This window comes from Coenobita brevimanus, chromosome 17, assembly GCF_032717465.1.
Source record: "Coenobita brevimanus isolate Jiangsu-jjx chromosome 17, ASM3271746v2, whole genome shotgun sequence".
NCBI lineage: Eukaryota > Metazoa > Arthropoda > Malacostraca > Decapoda > Coenobitidae > Coenobita > Coenobita brevimanus.
The window spans coordinates 480,001-497,848 of NC_136970.1; the positions used below are offsets into that span (position 1 = coordinate 480,001).

Consider the following 17,848-nt stretch of genomic DNA (forward strand, 5'->3'; position numbering starts at 1 on the left):
TGACAATTTTAGGACAAGTTAGAGAAAAGCCAGCTTACTATACTCTTTTTACTCCACCTGGGCCCAGATTTTCGCCTTTCTGCGGCTTATTTCATGCAGCTCAGTGGAAGAAAAAGGCAGTGCTACGGCTCTACGTCATTTCCACAGCACTTCTTTGTGACTAGCATCAAAGACTTGTGTTTATTTATTGCTACAGCTCTGCATCCAAGATAGAGAGATAGCAATTTTAGGACAAGGTAGAATAAAGAGAGTACAGCAGGAGGAATAAGCCAAAATCTGTTTCACTTGGATTCAAGGGGTTACACGGTCATATAATGAATTAAGATCATATAAGGCAGTGGTTTCCGACCTTTTCTAATTCTCGCCCCCCCTCACTGAATGACACGTTCCCTGCGCCCCCCTTCCTCAAATACTGTATTTTTCTGGCATAGTTGGCACATGTCAATAAATATCATAGATTCTTTTAATCTCTGAAATTGTTTATATATTCAGATAACTAGACTTCTTATTCATATCTGAAATATTTTCTCCATATTTAGACATTACTGAATTCCATCATAATTCATAGTTTTCAAATATAATTACCCTCTTCATCAAGCCTTCGCGCCCCCCCCCCCGGGCAGCCCTTCGTGCCCCCCTAGGGGGGCGCGCCCCACAGGTTGGAAACCACTGATATAAGGTATCAAATAAACAGCCATGTTGCCCTTGATGTGGGAGACTTCGTTGCATCTCTTCTGTTGCGATTTATTTTACATGTTGCACGTTAATTGACTTTTAAAATATATTTTGCCATTCTGATATCAAAATAGTCTGTTTCAGTAACAACCAGGGGAGTGTTAAGGTGCTTAGGAGAAATAAATCGCTGAGACGAGGTACTGCGAAACTTCCTAAGCCCACATAAACATTAAGACAGCGTTCATGAATAAATGAATAAATAAAAAAAATAACGCCTGCAATGCAATTATGCCTCTTTAAATGGTATAATTGTTACCATTAAACTATGGTAGTGAGCTTAAGGGAAATATTCTGTGATGAAAAGGTTGATGGAATTCGTTTGTATTATCTAGAGCTGTTTCCTCAAGCAGGCAGATGTAATTTACAAATTATGCCATGCTCTTCTGATATTCTTAATTAATGTTAAAAATTCAAAATAATTTAATGTTAGTAGATAATCAATAACCACAAGTATAAAAAGAATATTAATTCTCATTAATATTCGAATGCTACCAGTCACGTGACGCCTCATGCCTCAACAAAGAGGAAGTTGATGGCGTTGTACTTTAAATTTTTGCATATTGTGACCGTCCTTCTCCGTCCCTGCCTCCCGTTTCCCAACAAATCAGTACCGTGGTGGATTTCAGTGGTTCTAGCTGTGTATAGTAAGGCTACAGCGTCTGAAAAGAGAGAGGAAAGAAGAAAAACATGGAAGGAAAATAGCAAACCCGACGAAGGTAAGCCACACATTCTTTTATCCCAATGATGCAATTTCACATATTGTGGTACCTGCAGAGGATTTAATGAATTGGAAGTACGATCTGTAATACCGAAGGGGTTGTTCGTGACTGTCTAATCCCCCCACGGTAATCTATAACTTTCACAACTTGGCCCAGATTTTCGTCCCACGGCTAAAATCCCGCATATCAGTGACATTATGAAAATACTGCCGCTCTACATCTTTTTCATAGCACTTCTTCGTGACTAGTGATGTGTTTTTGAGTAAACAGCATGCTATGTTTCAGTACCCAAGAGTCATATGTCAATTTCGTGAAGTTTTCCAAAGCACTTCTTCGTGATTAGTGATTATGTTTTTGGGTTAATAGCATATTTCAGTGCTTAGGACTCTCCTGTGCTAATTTTAGGTGAAGTTTAAGAAGAAAGAGTATAGCCTAGGTCGGAAAGTCATTCAGATCAGTAACTCTAACTTAATTGTCGGTTTTACTTGCAAATCCACTCTCAAAAGATATCGATAAATGTTTTGCATCCAGTAAGTAGTAATCAGTATAAGTGAATTCTGTGGCATTACCTTCGCTACGTTTTTTCTATAGATTAATAAACTGAGGGAAGGGTCTGGGTGGAAGCTAAACCAAGGACACCTAAAGCAGCTACACACCCTTAGATTGGCGTCACTTCTGATAGGAAAGAATCTCAAATTGAACGAATGACCAAGCAGAAAATAAATATATAAATGAGTGAGGCTGGACTTGAAGATCATTACTAAATCGTCTGGAGACAGCAAGACTAGGAAAAAAAATAAATAAATTTAGTAGCAGAAGGCACAACTGAATTCGGAAAGCTTGAGGTGTTTCCTGTTTATATCTTACCCTTTGCTGACTGTTTTCCTGTGACACATCCGTTGTACATTAATTCCTCCTCCCCCTCCCTTCAGGTACTTAATGAACCCCTAGTGTTGTAGAAGAAAAGTGTTAGCAAATGATGAGATATCAATAGGAAACGCCCCAAACTACTTGAATTCCAAATGGTGTTAATGGTTAAATGTCAACAAATTTATGCAGGTACATTAGTTCCAGAGGTCAGTTTTAAATGAATATCAAGAAATATTACTTTGAAGGGTTACGAATGCGTTTAAGGAGGCCTGTAACCTTCCCTGGGCCACGGTCACCATAACTGGCTGGCTGGTGATTAGTAAATCCCACCGCAGCGTTTCCTTATCTGGTTGTGGTACAGAAGAATTATGTTTGTATCTTCACCACGGAAGTTTAGTAAATCCAAGCCCTTGTCCTGACGTCTCTGCCATGGTAGCACCACCCGGTACGATGGTAACCATGCAGCTACTACCTTTTTGGTGGGCTAACGGGTGCTACACCTTGCCCAAGGGTGACCCGGGACTATGCAGGGCAGGGGCGTCCATCTTCCCTGAGCCGGACACATCACACGGCCGCATACCCACACACATGAAGTTAACATACCAGCTTGTGGTGATTATCCTTCTAGGGATGGGTGTTTCTCAAAGCTTGATTTAGGGGCAAAGAAAGAGACGCAATCTTTCAGAGTGCTAGTCTATTGTGTTTGTTTTCACTGGACGGAACTGGGCCACAAATAGGAATGCTAAGTCATGGCTGCATAAAGTCCAATGAGCCTTAGTTGTCGAGCACAAATAAGTTTCCTTGGTTAAATAATCACATCAGACCTCGAATCCGACCACACCTGGCCATCAGCTGGGCCAAAAGGGGTGAAGGGTCTTTGTCAGGTGAGAAGGTAAATTTTTTTGAGTCCTCGCCCGCTCTTTTTTACTTTCAAATTTGTTTTTCCCGATAGATGTGTGTGTGTGTAATAGAGTCGTCTATTGGTGTTCGCCAGGGGGCCCCGACCAGCTGTTTGCTCTTTGTTTTGTATATTGATCATATGGTAAAAATGATAAAAAATGAAATAGCAGTGGACGGTTTTTTAGGAGCATTACATATATTACTTCTAATGGATGATGCGGTAATATTAGCAACAAACAGAGAGATGTGTGAAAAAAAAGCTAAACATTGTATTGAAATATTGTAATGATTATGGAATGGTTATCAATGAAAAGAAAACAACATTCTTTGTTATCAATGGTGAGGAAACGGACAGACAAAACTTGAGAGTAGGAGGTGTGACTGTCAACCAATTGCCTAGATACTTGTATCTGGGCGCGTGGTTCACTGACACTGCCAAGATGAACGATGTGATTAACATGCATGAGATAGCTAACGAGGCTGTTGTAAATAAATTTTCAATATTTTGTGCAGCCAATACGCAGATGCCGTTTATATACAAGAAAAAAGTGTTTGACGCGGCAGTGACTTCGGCACTGCTGTATAGTTGTGAATCATGGCTAAGCAACAAAATGAAAAGTTTAGAGAGACAGTACAATACTTTAGTGAAGTGTTTGTTGGGAGTAAGAAGAAACACTAGTATTAATTTATGTATGCTTGAAAGTGGTATCTTACCTGTTGTAGAACTAGTGAGAAAAAGAAGAAAAAGTTTCATAAGATCTAAGTTAGAAAATACAGATATTGACCATCCATTCAACACAATATATGATCTCTGTAGACGAGAGAACACACCAGGATATAGATTTCTGTATAATGAGATATACTTAGAAGCTGATAGTGAACCCTTGGAGAGGATCAAACAGACTATTATAGATACACCAAACACAGCAACAAAGATTATGACTTATAAGACAGACCTTAATCCATTGTTGAGTGTACATAACGTATATAAGAGCAATGTGTATATACCTGACTACCAACGCGAATCATTTTCAAGATTAAGGTTGATGTCACACAGTCTGAGAATAGAGACAGGGAGATGGAGTCGTACGCCTCGCCAAGATAGAGTGTGTGTATGTGATGGTACTCAGGTACAGACTGAACGACACGTGTTGGTGGAGTGCCCGCTAAGTGAACACCTTCGTGGCAGGTATTCCATGTTACAGTTTGCAAATATTAATGATTTGTTAAATGAAGATGTTTATGTTAGAGAATTGTGTAGCTTTATTTTTGATGTTTTTGAGATATTTAAATAAGTTACCTCTACAGTTTATCAGGAAATGATAATTTCTTTTGGACAAAATGAAGGAATGTAATCTTCTGTTTTTATATGATATTGTATGTAAATTTATTTTGTCAGTAAACTACTAAACTAACTAAACTGTGTGTGTGTGTGTGTGTGTGTGTGTGTGTGTGTGTGTGTGTGTGTGTGTGCTGTAAGCGAAGCCCCCAACCCACCTAGTCTCCAGGTTTATTCTATCAATCAACTCAAGACCATTTTTTGAAGGAATTGCCTTACAAGAACAATCGCTTATATTGATGAGTACTACTTACAAAAGGCATAATTTATCAGTATCTTCTAAGCGTGGACTTGTAAACTTATGCCGAAAAGAAACGTGCTGTATTTCTCACTCTCTCTCTCGTTACAATCCCAGGCTCGTCTGAACGTGATCCCAGTGGACTGCAGGCCGACGCTACCCTTCCTCTGCAGTCTACCATTCTCCTCTTGGGGATTGAGGGAAGGGACTGATAGACGAGAAATAGTCACAGCGTTCACACTAGCCACATTCAAGTCCCGTTACGACAGATAGCCCTCACAGGACAACAGTTGTCTTAGATGTTGGACTGTGCCAGAAGTTCACGTAATTTCCCACTAGTTATTGATAGGTAAGCATAGCCAGGCAACTGCATCCACCCCCAACGTACGGAGTCGACTTTAATCTTATGGATGTGAACATAATCGTCAAAAATACTACTACTACAACTAATAATAATAATAATAATAATAATTGCAGTTTCTCCAGCTCTGTTGTCCACGGATTTCGCTGTTCCACATCTTTCATGAATCACGTTATTCCTTACCCCATCCACACTCTCCGCACTCCACATACATTTCTCACGAACCCCGTCTCCACCACACCAACTTTTGAAATATTAGATCAAGCTTAAACGAAAGGCCTCTCCCAAAATTTTTCCTTCCGTGGATGTACTTGCTTCGGCAGTACATATACTAAAATTGGAACGATACAGAGAAGATTAGCATGGCCCCTGCGCAAGGATGACACGCAAAATCGTGAAGCGTTCCACATTTTGAATCGGAATGGACCAAACCTTCCTTGTGACCCTCCACTGGTAGCAGGTGACTTAGGTATAGTGAGTTTTGTAATGATAGGGGTACGTAATTACGAAGTGCGGTCACTGTTTTAGCGGGAGTTCGAATCCGTTATTTTTCCGTTTTATTTCTTATAAAAATGTGAAGCCAAACCCTTGTCATACTCTCCTTACAAAATTCATCCTGCCAACTTGATCTTATATCTTCCCAAGCCTCGCCAACCTCCGTACCTCTTACACTCGGAGGTGACGGCGGTAGTTTACATGGACGTACACAGCCAAGCCCCGTCACTGGGAGTTCCGTGACCCGCCTACGGATTAGTCATACATGCCTGACACATTGCCTTCGCCTTAAGGCAAGACCCCCTCCTTATTGTGAAAACTGGTGCCATTGACTGTGCAGCACCTCTTTACTTGAGTGTCCCAGTGTGGGGGATGCTGGCCGTCGATACCTCTCCAGGTTTAGGGCGAGAGATGTGTCGTAACTTGTCAGTCCTTGGAGGGGAGGTGCGTTTATAACGGGGGGAGCCACGTTCCTGTTTGTTGAGGAAAGAGGCTTCCTCAGATAGCTTTAGTTTTCATTTTTTTTTTTTTTTTTTCTGCATACGGTAATTTTATGGGTTGTTCTTGACGTAGTGTATGAACGTAAATGTTAGATGGCTGTTGTAATTTGTTATCGTGTTATCTATATATGTATATATTTTAGCCATCCTTGTTCTTACTCCTGTTGTACGGTGGCAATGACCTCTGTCGTTACGCTGCCACGATGTTTTTAAACGTTATCATGCAGTCAGTCAGCAATATCCACCTTCTTGGCCTACCACGTCTCCTCCCACCTTCAAACTCGCTCAGAGTACACCCTTATCACTATTATTCACACCCATTCAATCCACGTGCCTAAGTTCTACTATCAAAGCAGGCCCTCCAGCTCTTGTCCACAGCTTTCACGAGTAACATTCCCATCCGCTCATTTCTCACGAACCTTGTCATCACCTTACTAACTTTCGAAGTATATCACACGTAAACGAATGACCTCTCCGAATATTTCTCCTCCCACCGTTGTACTTGCTTCGGCAGTACATATACTAAAATTGGAACGATACAGAGAAGATTAGCATGGCCCCTGCGCAAGGATGACACGCAAAATCGTGAAGCGTTCCACATTTTTGGTCGCAACAGTCCACATTCCCATTATATTTATCCACCAGCATTCTCTATTACCGTTTGAATGTTATTTGGGTGTATTTAGCTTTGTACTGACAGGTGTTAGGCGTACCTCAAATATCTTAACTTGCGTTCGAATCCGGCAAGTTTGGTATTTTTCTGTACTAGTTTTAATTTTACCTAATATCAAATTTTTAATAAGAGTGGATTGAACTGTGTAAACTTTTACCTGCAAGAAACATAGTGATATTATTTTAATTGTATTGGGTTATAGGTAATGATAAAACGACCTCGCCAGAAAGTCTTGACCTGTGTTCGAATCCACTATGGTTTTTTAATTTTGGGGGATATTCATTTTATTTTTAACCGCGTTATTTTCATGCTTTATGTGTATTGCAATGTGTCAGACCCTATGGTACTAGCAGAATATTAAGAAACACGCTGTATAAGTTGCGGTTTCATGTAGGAAAATAAGTGTTTGCCTATAAGAATGATAGAAAATGCTGTTTGAAATTCTGTTTTCTTTTATCGTTTTCGGCAGGGGAACTACAGGCAATCATCATCACTGGGGTGCAAACGCCGTTGACCACATAGCCTCACTCACCCTCCGACTCCACCCGCAAGGGGCCTTTCGTTCAACCATCCAGGCAACGATTCAGTCTCTCGGCATGAGTGATCAACCTACACCAGCCATGAGTTCTGTCTTACCCCCTGGTCTCATCCACGCCGAGTGTCAGAGATCATCCCATGGGCAGGGTTAACCTCAGGAAAGCAAGCAGTTTCTTAGTCGCCTTTGAGCTACATGTCAGTATCGTGTATGTTACTGATGCAGACTGTGTCCATATGAAAACGATAAAAATAAAGCAGAGAGGAATGTTAAGGTGTAATATGAAGAATACATTGCAAATATGCTACGAAACATCCTGTGGGACCTAGAATACGGGTCTATAGCTAACCTCTCCACTTCGAAAAATCACTCCTAACAAAATCGTGTAGAGCTTGCATGAATACCGCCTCACCTAGCAAGTCAACCATCATCCCATCTTCACCAAACACACACACACACAAAACCTACAGCATTTAACTTTGTGGGCAAACACCTACTCTTATAAGGTGGCCACAAACCTCAATGTCCCCCCTTTCCTCTCTCGTCGTCTTGTCCTCCCTCCAACTCCTACCCTCATATACCTCTCCACTCCATCCCACCATCTCATCCTTGGTCTGCCCCTCCACCTCACTAACATGCACTCTCTTGGTCAGTCACTCATTCTCCAACCTCTCCACATCACTAAACAATCTCAAAATATTTCTCCTAATGTTTTCTAGCACACCCGCAGCGCTCCTCCACTTCCTCAGTTTCATTTGCCTATCTGTCTCCCCACATTACTCCACTCCAGTAAACTGATTTCCACTGCTCTTACTCTTGTGTTCTTTCATCAAGGTCCAAGCGTCACTTTCGTACGTTAGAATGGGGATCACAATACTCTCATGCACTGACTTCTCTACTTCCATGCTCACTTCCCATTTCCTTACCATTGCACTCATTGAACTAGCGACCTGCACAAGCACACGTAAACAATCACTACCACCATCACCCATTTCCTCCTCCTCCTCCTCCTCATCATCATCATCATCATCACCTTCATCATCTCAACCCTAATTCCCACCTAAATGTTAAGATGAGGTAGGACCCACATCAGTGCAAGCGATAGCTCAAATATAAGACAAGTATCAAACAGCCACACACTCATTTATGCATCTTTCAAGCCCATGGAATCCTAACGTCATTCCATAGGTATAATCTATCTATCTATCTATCTATTGCCAGACGCCTCAATCCCGTTTGGGGTGGCCACAAACAAATCGCCTCCAAGTCGCCCTGTCCCCCGCCATTTCACTACCCTGCTCCCAACTCACACCCCCCTCTCTCATATACCTCTCCACCCCATCCCTCCATCTCATCCTCGGTCTCCCCCTCCCTCTTCCACCCTCCACCTCACTCACATACACTCTCTTCGTCAGTCTTTCACCCTCCATCCTCTCCACATGGCCAAACCACCTCAGTGTGTTCCTCACAACGCTTCCTATCACATCCACATCAACACCACAACGCTCCTTTATATCCTCATTCGTCAGCCTGTCTCTCCACGTGACTCCACAAGCTCCTCTTAAATAACTCATTTCCACTGCTCTCACTCTTGACTTGTGTCCTTCCAACAACGTCCAAGCTTCACTTCCGTACGTTAGAGTTGGTATCACAATACTGTCATGTAGTAACTTTTTTACTTCCATGCTCACTTCCCTGTTTCTTATCACTGCTTTCAAGGAACCAGCAACCTTTCTTCCCTGCTGTACCCTTTCAAGCACTTCACCCTCCAAACCTCCATCCTTACTCATCACATTACCCAAATACTTAAACGTACTCACATTTTCCAATTCCTCACCATCCAACCTCGCTATACATTCACTGACTTCACCTCTCTCAAAGACCATCACTTTACTCTTCCCTACATTCACCTTTAGGTTCCGTTTCTTACACACTCTCTCAAACTCATCCACCAAGCCTTGCAGCTCCCCTTCATCTTCACTCAACAACACAGTATCATCTGCAACCAACAGTACAGGGAGTATAATCATGTGCATTTTATTTTTTCATTTCTTATACGCTGGCCAGGTATATATAGTCAGTCTGTTTTCACCCCAAAAATGTCCCTAACTCTTCCTAGGTGTAGTTATTTCAGAAGAAATTTTACCAGCAACCAAGGAGGCTCATTATTCTTCATAACCAAGGCTTATCAAATTTCACCAAGGCTTATCAGATTTCATGCAACCACAATTTAGTATTTAAAGTTGAGTGGGCCAATTCCCTTAGCTGAAAACACACCAACTTTAGTAGCTATCAGCCTTCTCTCTCTCTCTCTCTCTCACACACACACACACACACACACACACGCATGCACACGCGCGCGCATAGTTTGTCACCGGAAAAACACATTAACAAGATAGTTAGAGAGACGTACAGTCTCTTGACAAACATACGAGTGGCATTCCATTACATAGATGAGGAAATGATGACAAAATTGATAGTGGCCATGATTCGCCACAGGTTGGAATATGCGGCAGTAGTGTGGTCTCCACACAAGAAGAAAGACATAAATAAGATCGAGAGAATACAAAGAACAGCAACCATGATGGTCCCCAGCCTGGCAGATCTGTCCTACGGAGAGAGGCAGGAAAAGCTGGACCTGCCTACACTAAAAGAAAAGACAGAAAGGGGAGACATGATTGCAGTGTTCAGGGCCATGATGGGAATAAATAGAATTGATAAAAATGATCTGTTTGTATGGGATGAGAGAGTAACAAGAGGACATGGAATGAAACTGAAAAAGCCAGGTTGTTTGAAGGATATCAAGCAATATTGCTTTCCATATAGATGCATAGACCTGTGGAACAGCCTGGACAAAGAGATGGTCCAGTCTAAAAACTTACACGAGTTCAAAGCAAAATTTGACAACGAGAAAAAGAGACGGGACCCCACGAGCGTAACTCATTTCCTGTATATCACAGCTAGGTAAACACACACACACACACACACACACACACACACACACACACACACACACACACACACACACACACACACACACACAACACACACACACACACACACACACACACACACACACACTGCAACTAACAAAGAGAAAATCTTCAAAGACAAAGTTAGAAACCAGTTTATTTACTTACAATTACATCACACACATGACAACTGCACAGGATGAAAGATACGTTCATCTCCTCTTAGCCAGTTGCTGCAGTACAGTATTCAGAATTATGGCAACACTTATTGCACAACTAGGTAGCTTGCTCTCTATGACACTAGTTCGGGATGCTCTGTGTGGCTGCCTACCTTACCTCTTACCCACAATCACTACGTTTATTTTTGCAGTTTGTCATCTTAATCGTTAACTTCTCCCACAGTCAGTATTCACTACCACTGCACAATTCAATATAACTAGCCTAATGTTTATGGCTTTGTCAACAATATGCATTAAACCCTATCAATATACCGTACTGTACAGTAGTTATGCCTTCAATGCTTTTATTCCGTTTGGCAATTCCCAAGATGGCCATTTAAAGGTGTTATAGACAGTACACATTAAGCCTCCCTGTATTATAACATACATTTAGTTTGAAAGCCTTGGCCATGTCCATGTACAGTATGTTCAAGGCCTTCCACATGCTGATGGCAACTTTCAGGTTTTCAATTTCTTATGTCTTCTCTTGATAGCTCCATATTTAACACATCAGACAATAACAGCTTCTATATCATGTTCAGAACAAGAGATGCCTTCAAGTTGAGACTAGGTAGTTCCACGTAATGTGATAGGGATGGGTGGGAGGGGAAAAAAAAATGAACCGAGCATAGCAGTTCCATGTCGAGCAGAGTGGACAATGAAGACTCTTATCTTATTCAGCACAAACATCATCTTCAGGTTATGACTGTGAGTGTGGGTAGAGGTAAAACAGCAGACACATTATCCTGAGAGCATCTCTCGGTACAAAACCTGGACAGATGAAGAGACACGTCACACACCGTGGTCCACACTGCCACCAGAACAACCGCAGTCTTGGGCCAGTATTCTACCCCTTCAATTCAGCGGTCCTTTTTTATTTTACCTCCAGACTATTTCACTCAGCTCAGGAAGGACTTTTCACACTGGAGGGGTTAATTATAGCCTTCCTTGACCCCCCCCATACTACAAAACATCTTCCCTTCACTGCACCAAATCATCTGTTCAGTAGCAGGAAAAAAAATGCAGACATCACCATACTGAAGGGGTTTTGAAGCCTCTCTAGCACCTCTTCCTTAGCAATTTATTCCGCTTACATTTTACTATTTGCGTAGCCTGGTTAATGCTAGATGATTTGATTCTGATGGGCATTAGTCACAGGATCCTGAAATTGTAAAGGTTAGTCACTGGATCCTGAATGTCACTGTTAACCCTCGTATGAATAGGACAACTCTAGCAATCAGTTATGGGTCACACCAGATTATTAGGATCAGATGAGCGCGTCATAGGAACCTGAGAGAGTTGCTTGGGGCCATCTAACTCCTTCATTTTTTTTTTTCCCCCCCATGCTATCTCCAGACCATTTCATTCAGCTCTGGGGAGACTTCTCAAACTGAAGAAGTAAGTGGTAATTGCAGTTACAACCCCAGGCTCATCTGAAGGTAAACCTTGTTGACTGCAGGCTGAAGCTGCCTTTTTGCAGTCCACCATCTTCCTCTTGGATGGAGAGGGAGGGAATTGAGGAACGCTTGTATAACCAGGTATCTCCACTGCCCAGTTATATGTCACCACACAAAGACGTCCCTCTCCAGCACCGAAGGAGTTAGCCTTAATTAACCCCTCCACTCCTACCAGTCCTTCTGAAATTAAATAAAAGTGTCTGGAGATTTTTAAAAAGACCACCAGGGGACAACAGATTACTGTACGGTCCTGTTATCATCATCCAATCCCATTTTGCCTCATATAATCAGGAGCACAGGGACACAAGGCTAGACTACCAAGCTCTGGCATACACCTTTCCAAGTACAAATAACCCTAAATTGAACCTGATTGATGCCATGCCACTTTTGTTACTTTCTTTTACTTAGATGACACAGAGTTATAGTATTATCTTGATACCTCTCGACTTTTTTTTCTTCTTTTTTTCTTAAGTTCAAGGGTGACTTTAAGAATTGGAGGGGTTAGCTGTAGCCTTTATTAACTCTTTCAATGCAAGAGCTCATTATTGAATTTTAAAAATAATTTGGTGGCAGACTGATGAAGATACCATACTACTACTAACAACAATAATAATAATAATAGTGAATGAATAACCCATTTGACCCCAGTGATGTCTTGTTTATCTTTTTGCTACACCTACACAGATCCTTTGAACTGGAGAGGTTAGATACACAGGCAAAGATAGTCTTCAATCACATCTTCTCTACCTTAGCCCTTGTCAAAGTGAAATAAAACAGTGTGATGTTAACAAAACACTAATACTTGTAGCCCCAACTTCATCATCTGAAACCCACAGTGAATACCGGTCTTAGTGGTATTACATGAGCACTAAACCCCTGTCTGCCTAGGAGTGTTAATACTGTGACCATTAACCCTTTCTTGGTGGGGACAACTCAAGTATTCTATTCCACCTGATGCCAGACAATTTCATTCAGCTAAGCATGAGTAACAGAAGCCTGAGTGTTACAATGCTATCAATAACATATAAGAAAATAATACAGTGTTGTAAGTAAAATAATCGCTAGGAAAAGGTGCTACAGTCTTATAAGGCTTTGAAAATACTGTACAGCCCAGTGGTAATAAAAAAAAAATGTTAATTGCAAAAATAAAAGTTAACAAAAATACCAGTAACTTCGCTATTAAAAAAAAATTACTAACATAATAAAAAACAAACAAGCAGATTTTCCTTGTAAAATAATCAGTCAATTATCTTAACAGTATTATGGAAAATTATAAAAGTTTGCATTTCATTAAATAATATGAGTAAATAAAATTTTATAAACATAACTACATACAATCTCCCACACTACCCTGCCTACGCATCTCACAAAAATGGCATCTTATCTTATAGCAAGAAAATGGATAAGTCTTAACTCCTCCAGCCCAGTGATGTACATGTCTGGTTCATTCTTGCTTCCTCCACGTGACTTTATTTAGCTTGGGAGTGATTTTTTGTACTGGAAAGGCTGGATAATGGCCTGTATTCTTGCTGGGTATGGAAGCTCCCTAACACCTCTTCCTTAGCTAGTTATTTTTGGACACAGCTGGTTAATATCAATTTGTATTTTGTTACAGCGGAGTATGGCGATATTTGAATGACCTAGTAACGCAGATGAGGATAGTAAGGAGTAACAGGCAAAATAAATCACATAAGAAGAGTGTTAAGGAGACCCATACAGCATCCAGGCCAAGGTCACCAGTGCACATGTTGGGTAAGGAGGCTCCCTAACACCTCTTCCTTAATTATTTACTTTCAAAAATACACATTAACATTTGGTTTTTCTTCTTCTTATACTGTACCTTTCTAACGTTGACACAGATTGCATAACACGCAAGAATATAGTAACGAAGCAGTATCTGAAACAGAATGGTAAGGAAGAGATGTTAGTAAGCTTCCTAACTGCACCACAATACTGCCTATAGCCCTCACTAATGCCGTCATCACAAGATATTTCCGTTAAATTGAGTAAAATTGTCTAAAAGCAGTGAGGAAAAGATCTGTATAACATGTCACTGGACTGAGCCAAAGGACACTGTTTTCATTTTAACCTTGCCATAAGCCTTTACTTTGCTTGGGAAAGACTTCAAGAAATCACTGGCAGGAACTGACTTTTTCATTTCAGTAACCTTTTCTCTTCTTCCAATCTTGCTAACACCAGACAACTTTATACAGCTCTAGGGAACCATCTAGTAGTACAAGGGTCAATAATGGCTGTATGTATCCCTCCCAGTTCAATTTAGATTAATGGGCACATCTTACAGTCAAGAAGTTAGTGAAGGCTATTGTCCATTAACTCCAGGGGGAAAAAAAAAAAAAATCTATCGTAAGGTCCCTTACACACTCAGGCCGGCATGTCCAGTCATCTGCACAAGCTGGCCTGTTCTGGCAAACCTGGGCAAGTGTGGATTGTTTATGCCACAGCTTATCATCCTTGGTTGAGGCTGTCTGTATAGGCCACATTCTGGCAGCCTGTACAGGCTGGCCTGAGCCTTAAGGTGAATAAAGTCACCTGGAGGGAGAGCAAGAACAAAATAAACCAACTATCACTTGGAATCACGGAGGCTAACTATTTTGCTGCAGTTGGTGTACTCTGATTTTCAAGATAACACCACAATATTTTGTACATGTGAGATATACCTCAGCATTCCAAGGCTTACAAAACTATCTCAAGTGACCAATTCTCTGTTAATGGACCATCTAGGAAGTTTATTATGGCTAACGCCAGACTTGCTGTCTCAACAAACTTTTTGTCGCTACACCTAGGAATTAAAATTTAGACTAACACCAAACAATTTCATTCAGTCTAGAGAGATGTTAGCTGTTAAAGGGTGAAACATGATGATGACATGACAACTGCATGACAATACCTCCATGCACCCTTGTAAAGAGTGAAACATGATGATGACATGACAACTGCATGACAATACCTCCATGCACCCTTAACTACAGTCCGTTCAAAGATTCCTGCCAAAAGTGCCCCAGCCAACTGGTTGATATTACTGGTGGAAGGATAATTCTGTGCTTCCTCATTATTTCATTATATTTGACCTTTAGTGTAACTGTCTACTTCACATCACCCAGTCACAGCTCAACATTTTAGAGTCGTGGCTCGTTTTAGTCAAGTTATAATAAACGAACTATAGGTAGAACAGCAGCCAGTCCAGATACACTTGTTTATCTAATGTTACCCTAGAAGACTGAACCATACGCATTCACACATCCCTCGCACTCCTAGCATTTATCACATACACTTTGGCCCATAGGCTTGTCAGGTAAGGAAACTCCCTATCTCCTCTTCCTAAGCAATTTATTATGCTTATTACTTCCCACTGCCCTCTTCTGTGTCATTTCAGTCATTTATATATCCCTATTTTCTGCATATATAACATCTATCTATCTGTTGCCAGGGGCGGGCACAAACAAATTGCCTCCATGTCGCCCTGTCCCGCGCCATTTCACTGCCCTGCTCCCAGCTCACACCCCTCTCTCTCATATACCTCTCAACTCCATCCCTCCATCTCATCCTTGGCCTCCTCCTTCCTGTCCTCCCCTCCACCTCACTCACATACACTCTCATCATCAGTCTTTCGCTCTCCATATATAACGTACAGTTTGATATCAACCAGCCGTATCCAAAAATAAATCACTAAGGAAGAGGTGCTAGAGAGCTTCCTTAACCCACGGGAATACAGACCTTTGACACATCTTAGGATTAAATGGTCATTCACAAACACATTATGAGTCTCCTTATCCACAAACTTAACATAATCAGTCCTTACATGAGTGTTCAAAATAACTTTCTTCCCAGTCCAGCATCTGATAGGCAGATTCCAACACAGTAAACCCTCTTTATTACAAACCTTGATTGTACTAATTTCACTACAGTACAGAATTATGTTTTTTTTAGCCAACCAAACTGTCTCAGTACTAAATCCACCACCACCATCATCATCATCTCAGGTAACCCTTTCTCCACTGTTGGTACACCTAGGTAATATACAGTATTTAGACTATAACCACACGATTGTACAGTGCTAGACCGAGGCCACAGAAAATTAAAGTACAGTACAATATATGAAGACTTAGGTACTGTACGATATGTAACAAAGTAAGGTAGGTATACTTAACAAACCTCAGAGTGTAAACTAAGGTGACTGTCGAGCATCGGGTTTAACGACACAACGTTCCCTTCAGACAGGTTGTTATATAGAAGGTTTACTAATACTTTGATGGTAGTCTCACCCAGTGCAGGAAATTAACCCCTTCACTGCAACAGTATTTTATTCTTGCTACTTCCAGACACTTTTATTCAGCTTTGGAAAGACCTCATACTGTAGAGGTTAATAAGGGCTATCCTTTAAAAAAAAAAAAAAAAAAAATGTCCAGGAACAGTAAAAACTAAATTACATCCTCAAGGAACAGATGCATGTCTGATGATTTTTGGATGACAATAAACTGTACATCACCATACGTCCTGAATCCTCTGCAACTTCTTTGTGAAAAAATCACTCACAATGCAAGTCCATGTTTCCCCCTAAAAAGCTCATTTACACGAACAAGGTCATGCTGCAAACACTACAGATACTATGTACATTAATGAACTAAATCATCCTTGTTGTACTTAAGTGTAGAGATGATTTGAGAATATTCTCGTATACCCCAGCACACATGGTTGGAACACGGAAGTGGCTTGACTTGACTTGTGCAGAGTTGGTTAGGTACGATTATGAGCAAAATTTCACTGTCCGTCCCCTGCCAGCACTGTGTCCTGCCTTCCATGTTGTTCATTCCTCTTCAGTTGTCAGAGAGAATCCTTCCCTCTCAGAATATTTTGATGTATGCTTCATAGTGCTATCACAAAAATATTTCATCCTTCCCTCTCATACTCTTGTACTGTGCGCTTCATACTGCTACCACATAACACTACTGTATTTCATGTAACACCTTCCATCACCACAACCAGCAGGGAAGTGTCAGCAAACATTTGATCATGATCTTAGAGTTCTGAGCTGTACAGTTTCTACTCCACCTCTGCTGTCACTTCTGGATAGATGGGAACGATAGCCAGGACTTCACACCAAATGAATACTTGTTCAGAGATAGGGTGGTAATATGAAGCACAACTAGACTGTATAAGAAACAGATATGGAATCAATGGGCCTTGGGTCATCATCATCATCCTGACCTCTTTTCCCACTTGAGGGGGTAAGGTAGGGTGAATGTGGGTATAACATAAAGAGCGATCACTCAAGAGGATGGTGGCACTGTAATGGTGGAAGGTGTGTGGTCATGTGCTGTGTGTTGGTGTTGAGAGCAGCGCATGCTTGTATAATGTTTGCAATGAATGGGTACATAAGTGGTGCAGTAATGTCAATGATAAGCTCAAGGATGTGGTAAGCTTTGGGCAGTGTGTGTGTAATAGTGAATGAGGAGAGAGTGACAAAACCATCTAATTACTTCCAAAGAGTTGCTGGAAGCTGTTGAGAAATAAGAAATCTCAAAAATTTGATAAGATATGTAACAATGTGAGGGTCTCAGCCTGGACTTGGACTGTCTACTTGTGGCTGAATGTTTCCTGCTTAAGAGTGATGACTGTGGCTGCTACCAAGCTTGTGCCACGCTCCACTTTCATGGTAGTAGCTCCCAGGGTAAACATGAATTAGGCCCTACAAAATAACCTCAGGATTAAGGGAGTGAACAGAAATGCTGCCAGAGACTGTGTAACAAGGAGAACCACATTCCAGTGAACAATGCTGACATGTAAGTGTGGTTACAACCTTTCAAAATAAAATTAA

At 41.2% G+C, this 17,848-nt stretch overlaps 2 non-coding genes across 2 annotated transcripts; both read left to right on the forward strand.

The window, feature by feature from the left end:
- The first annotated feature begins 5,469 nt into the window (after positions 1–5,469).
- Positions 5,470–5,576, forward strand: LOC145391292 (U6 spliceosomal RNA). The gene has a single exon (XR_013895807.1). It is a non-coding gene; the product is annotated as a U6 spliceosomal RNA (small nuclear RNA).
- Positions 5,577–6,655: 1,079 nt separating this feature from the next.
- On the forward strand, positions 6,656–6,762 carry LOC145391291 (U6 spliceosomal RNA). The gene has a single exon (XR_013895806.1). It is a non-coding gene; the product is annotated as a U6 spliceosomal RNA (small nuclear RNA).
- The last annotated feature ends 11,086 nt before the right edge of the window (positions 6,763–17,848 follow it).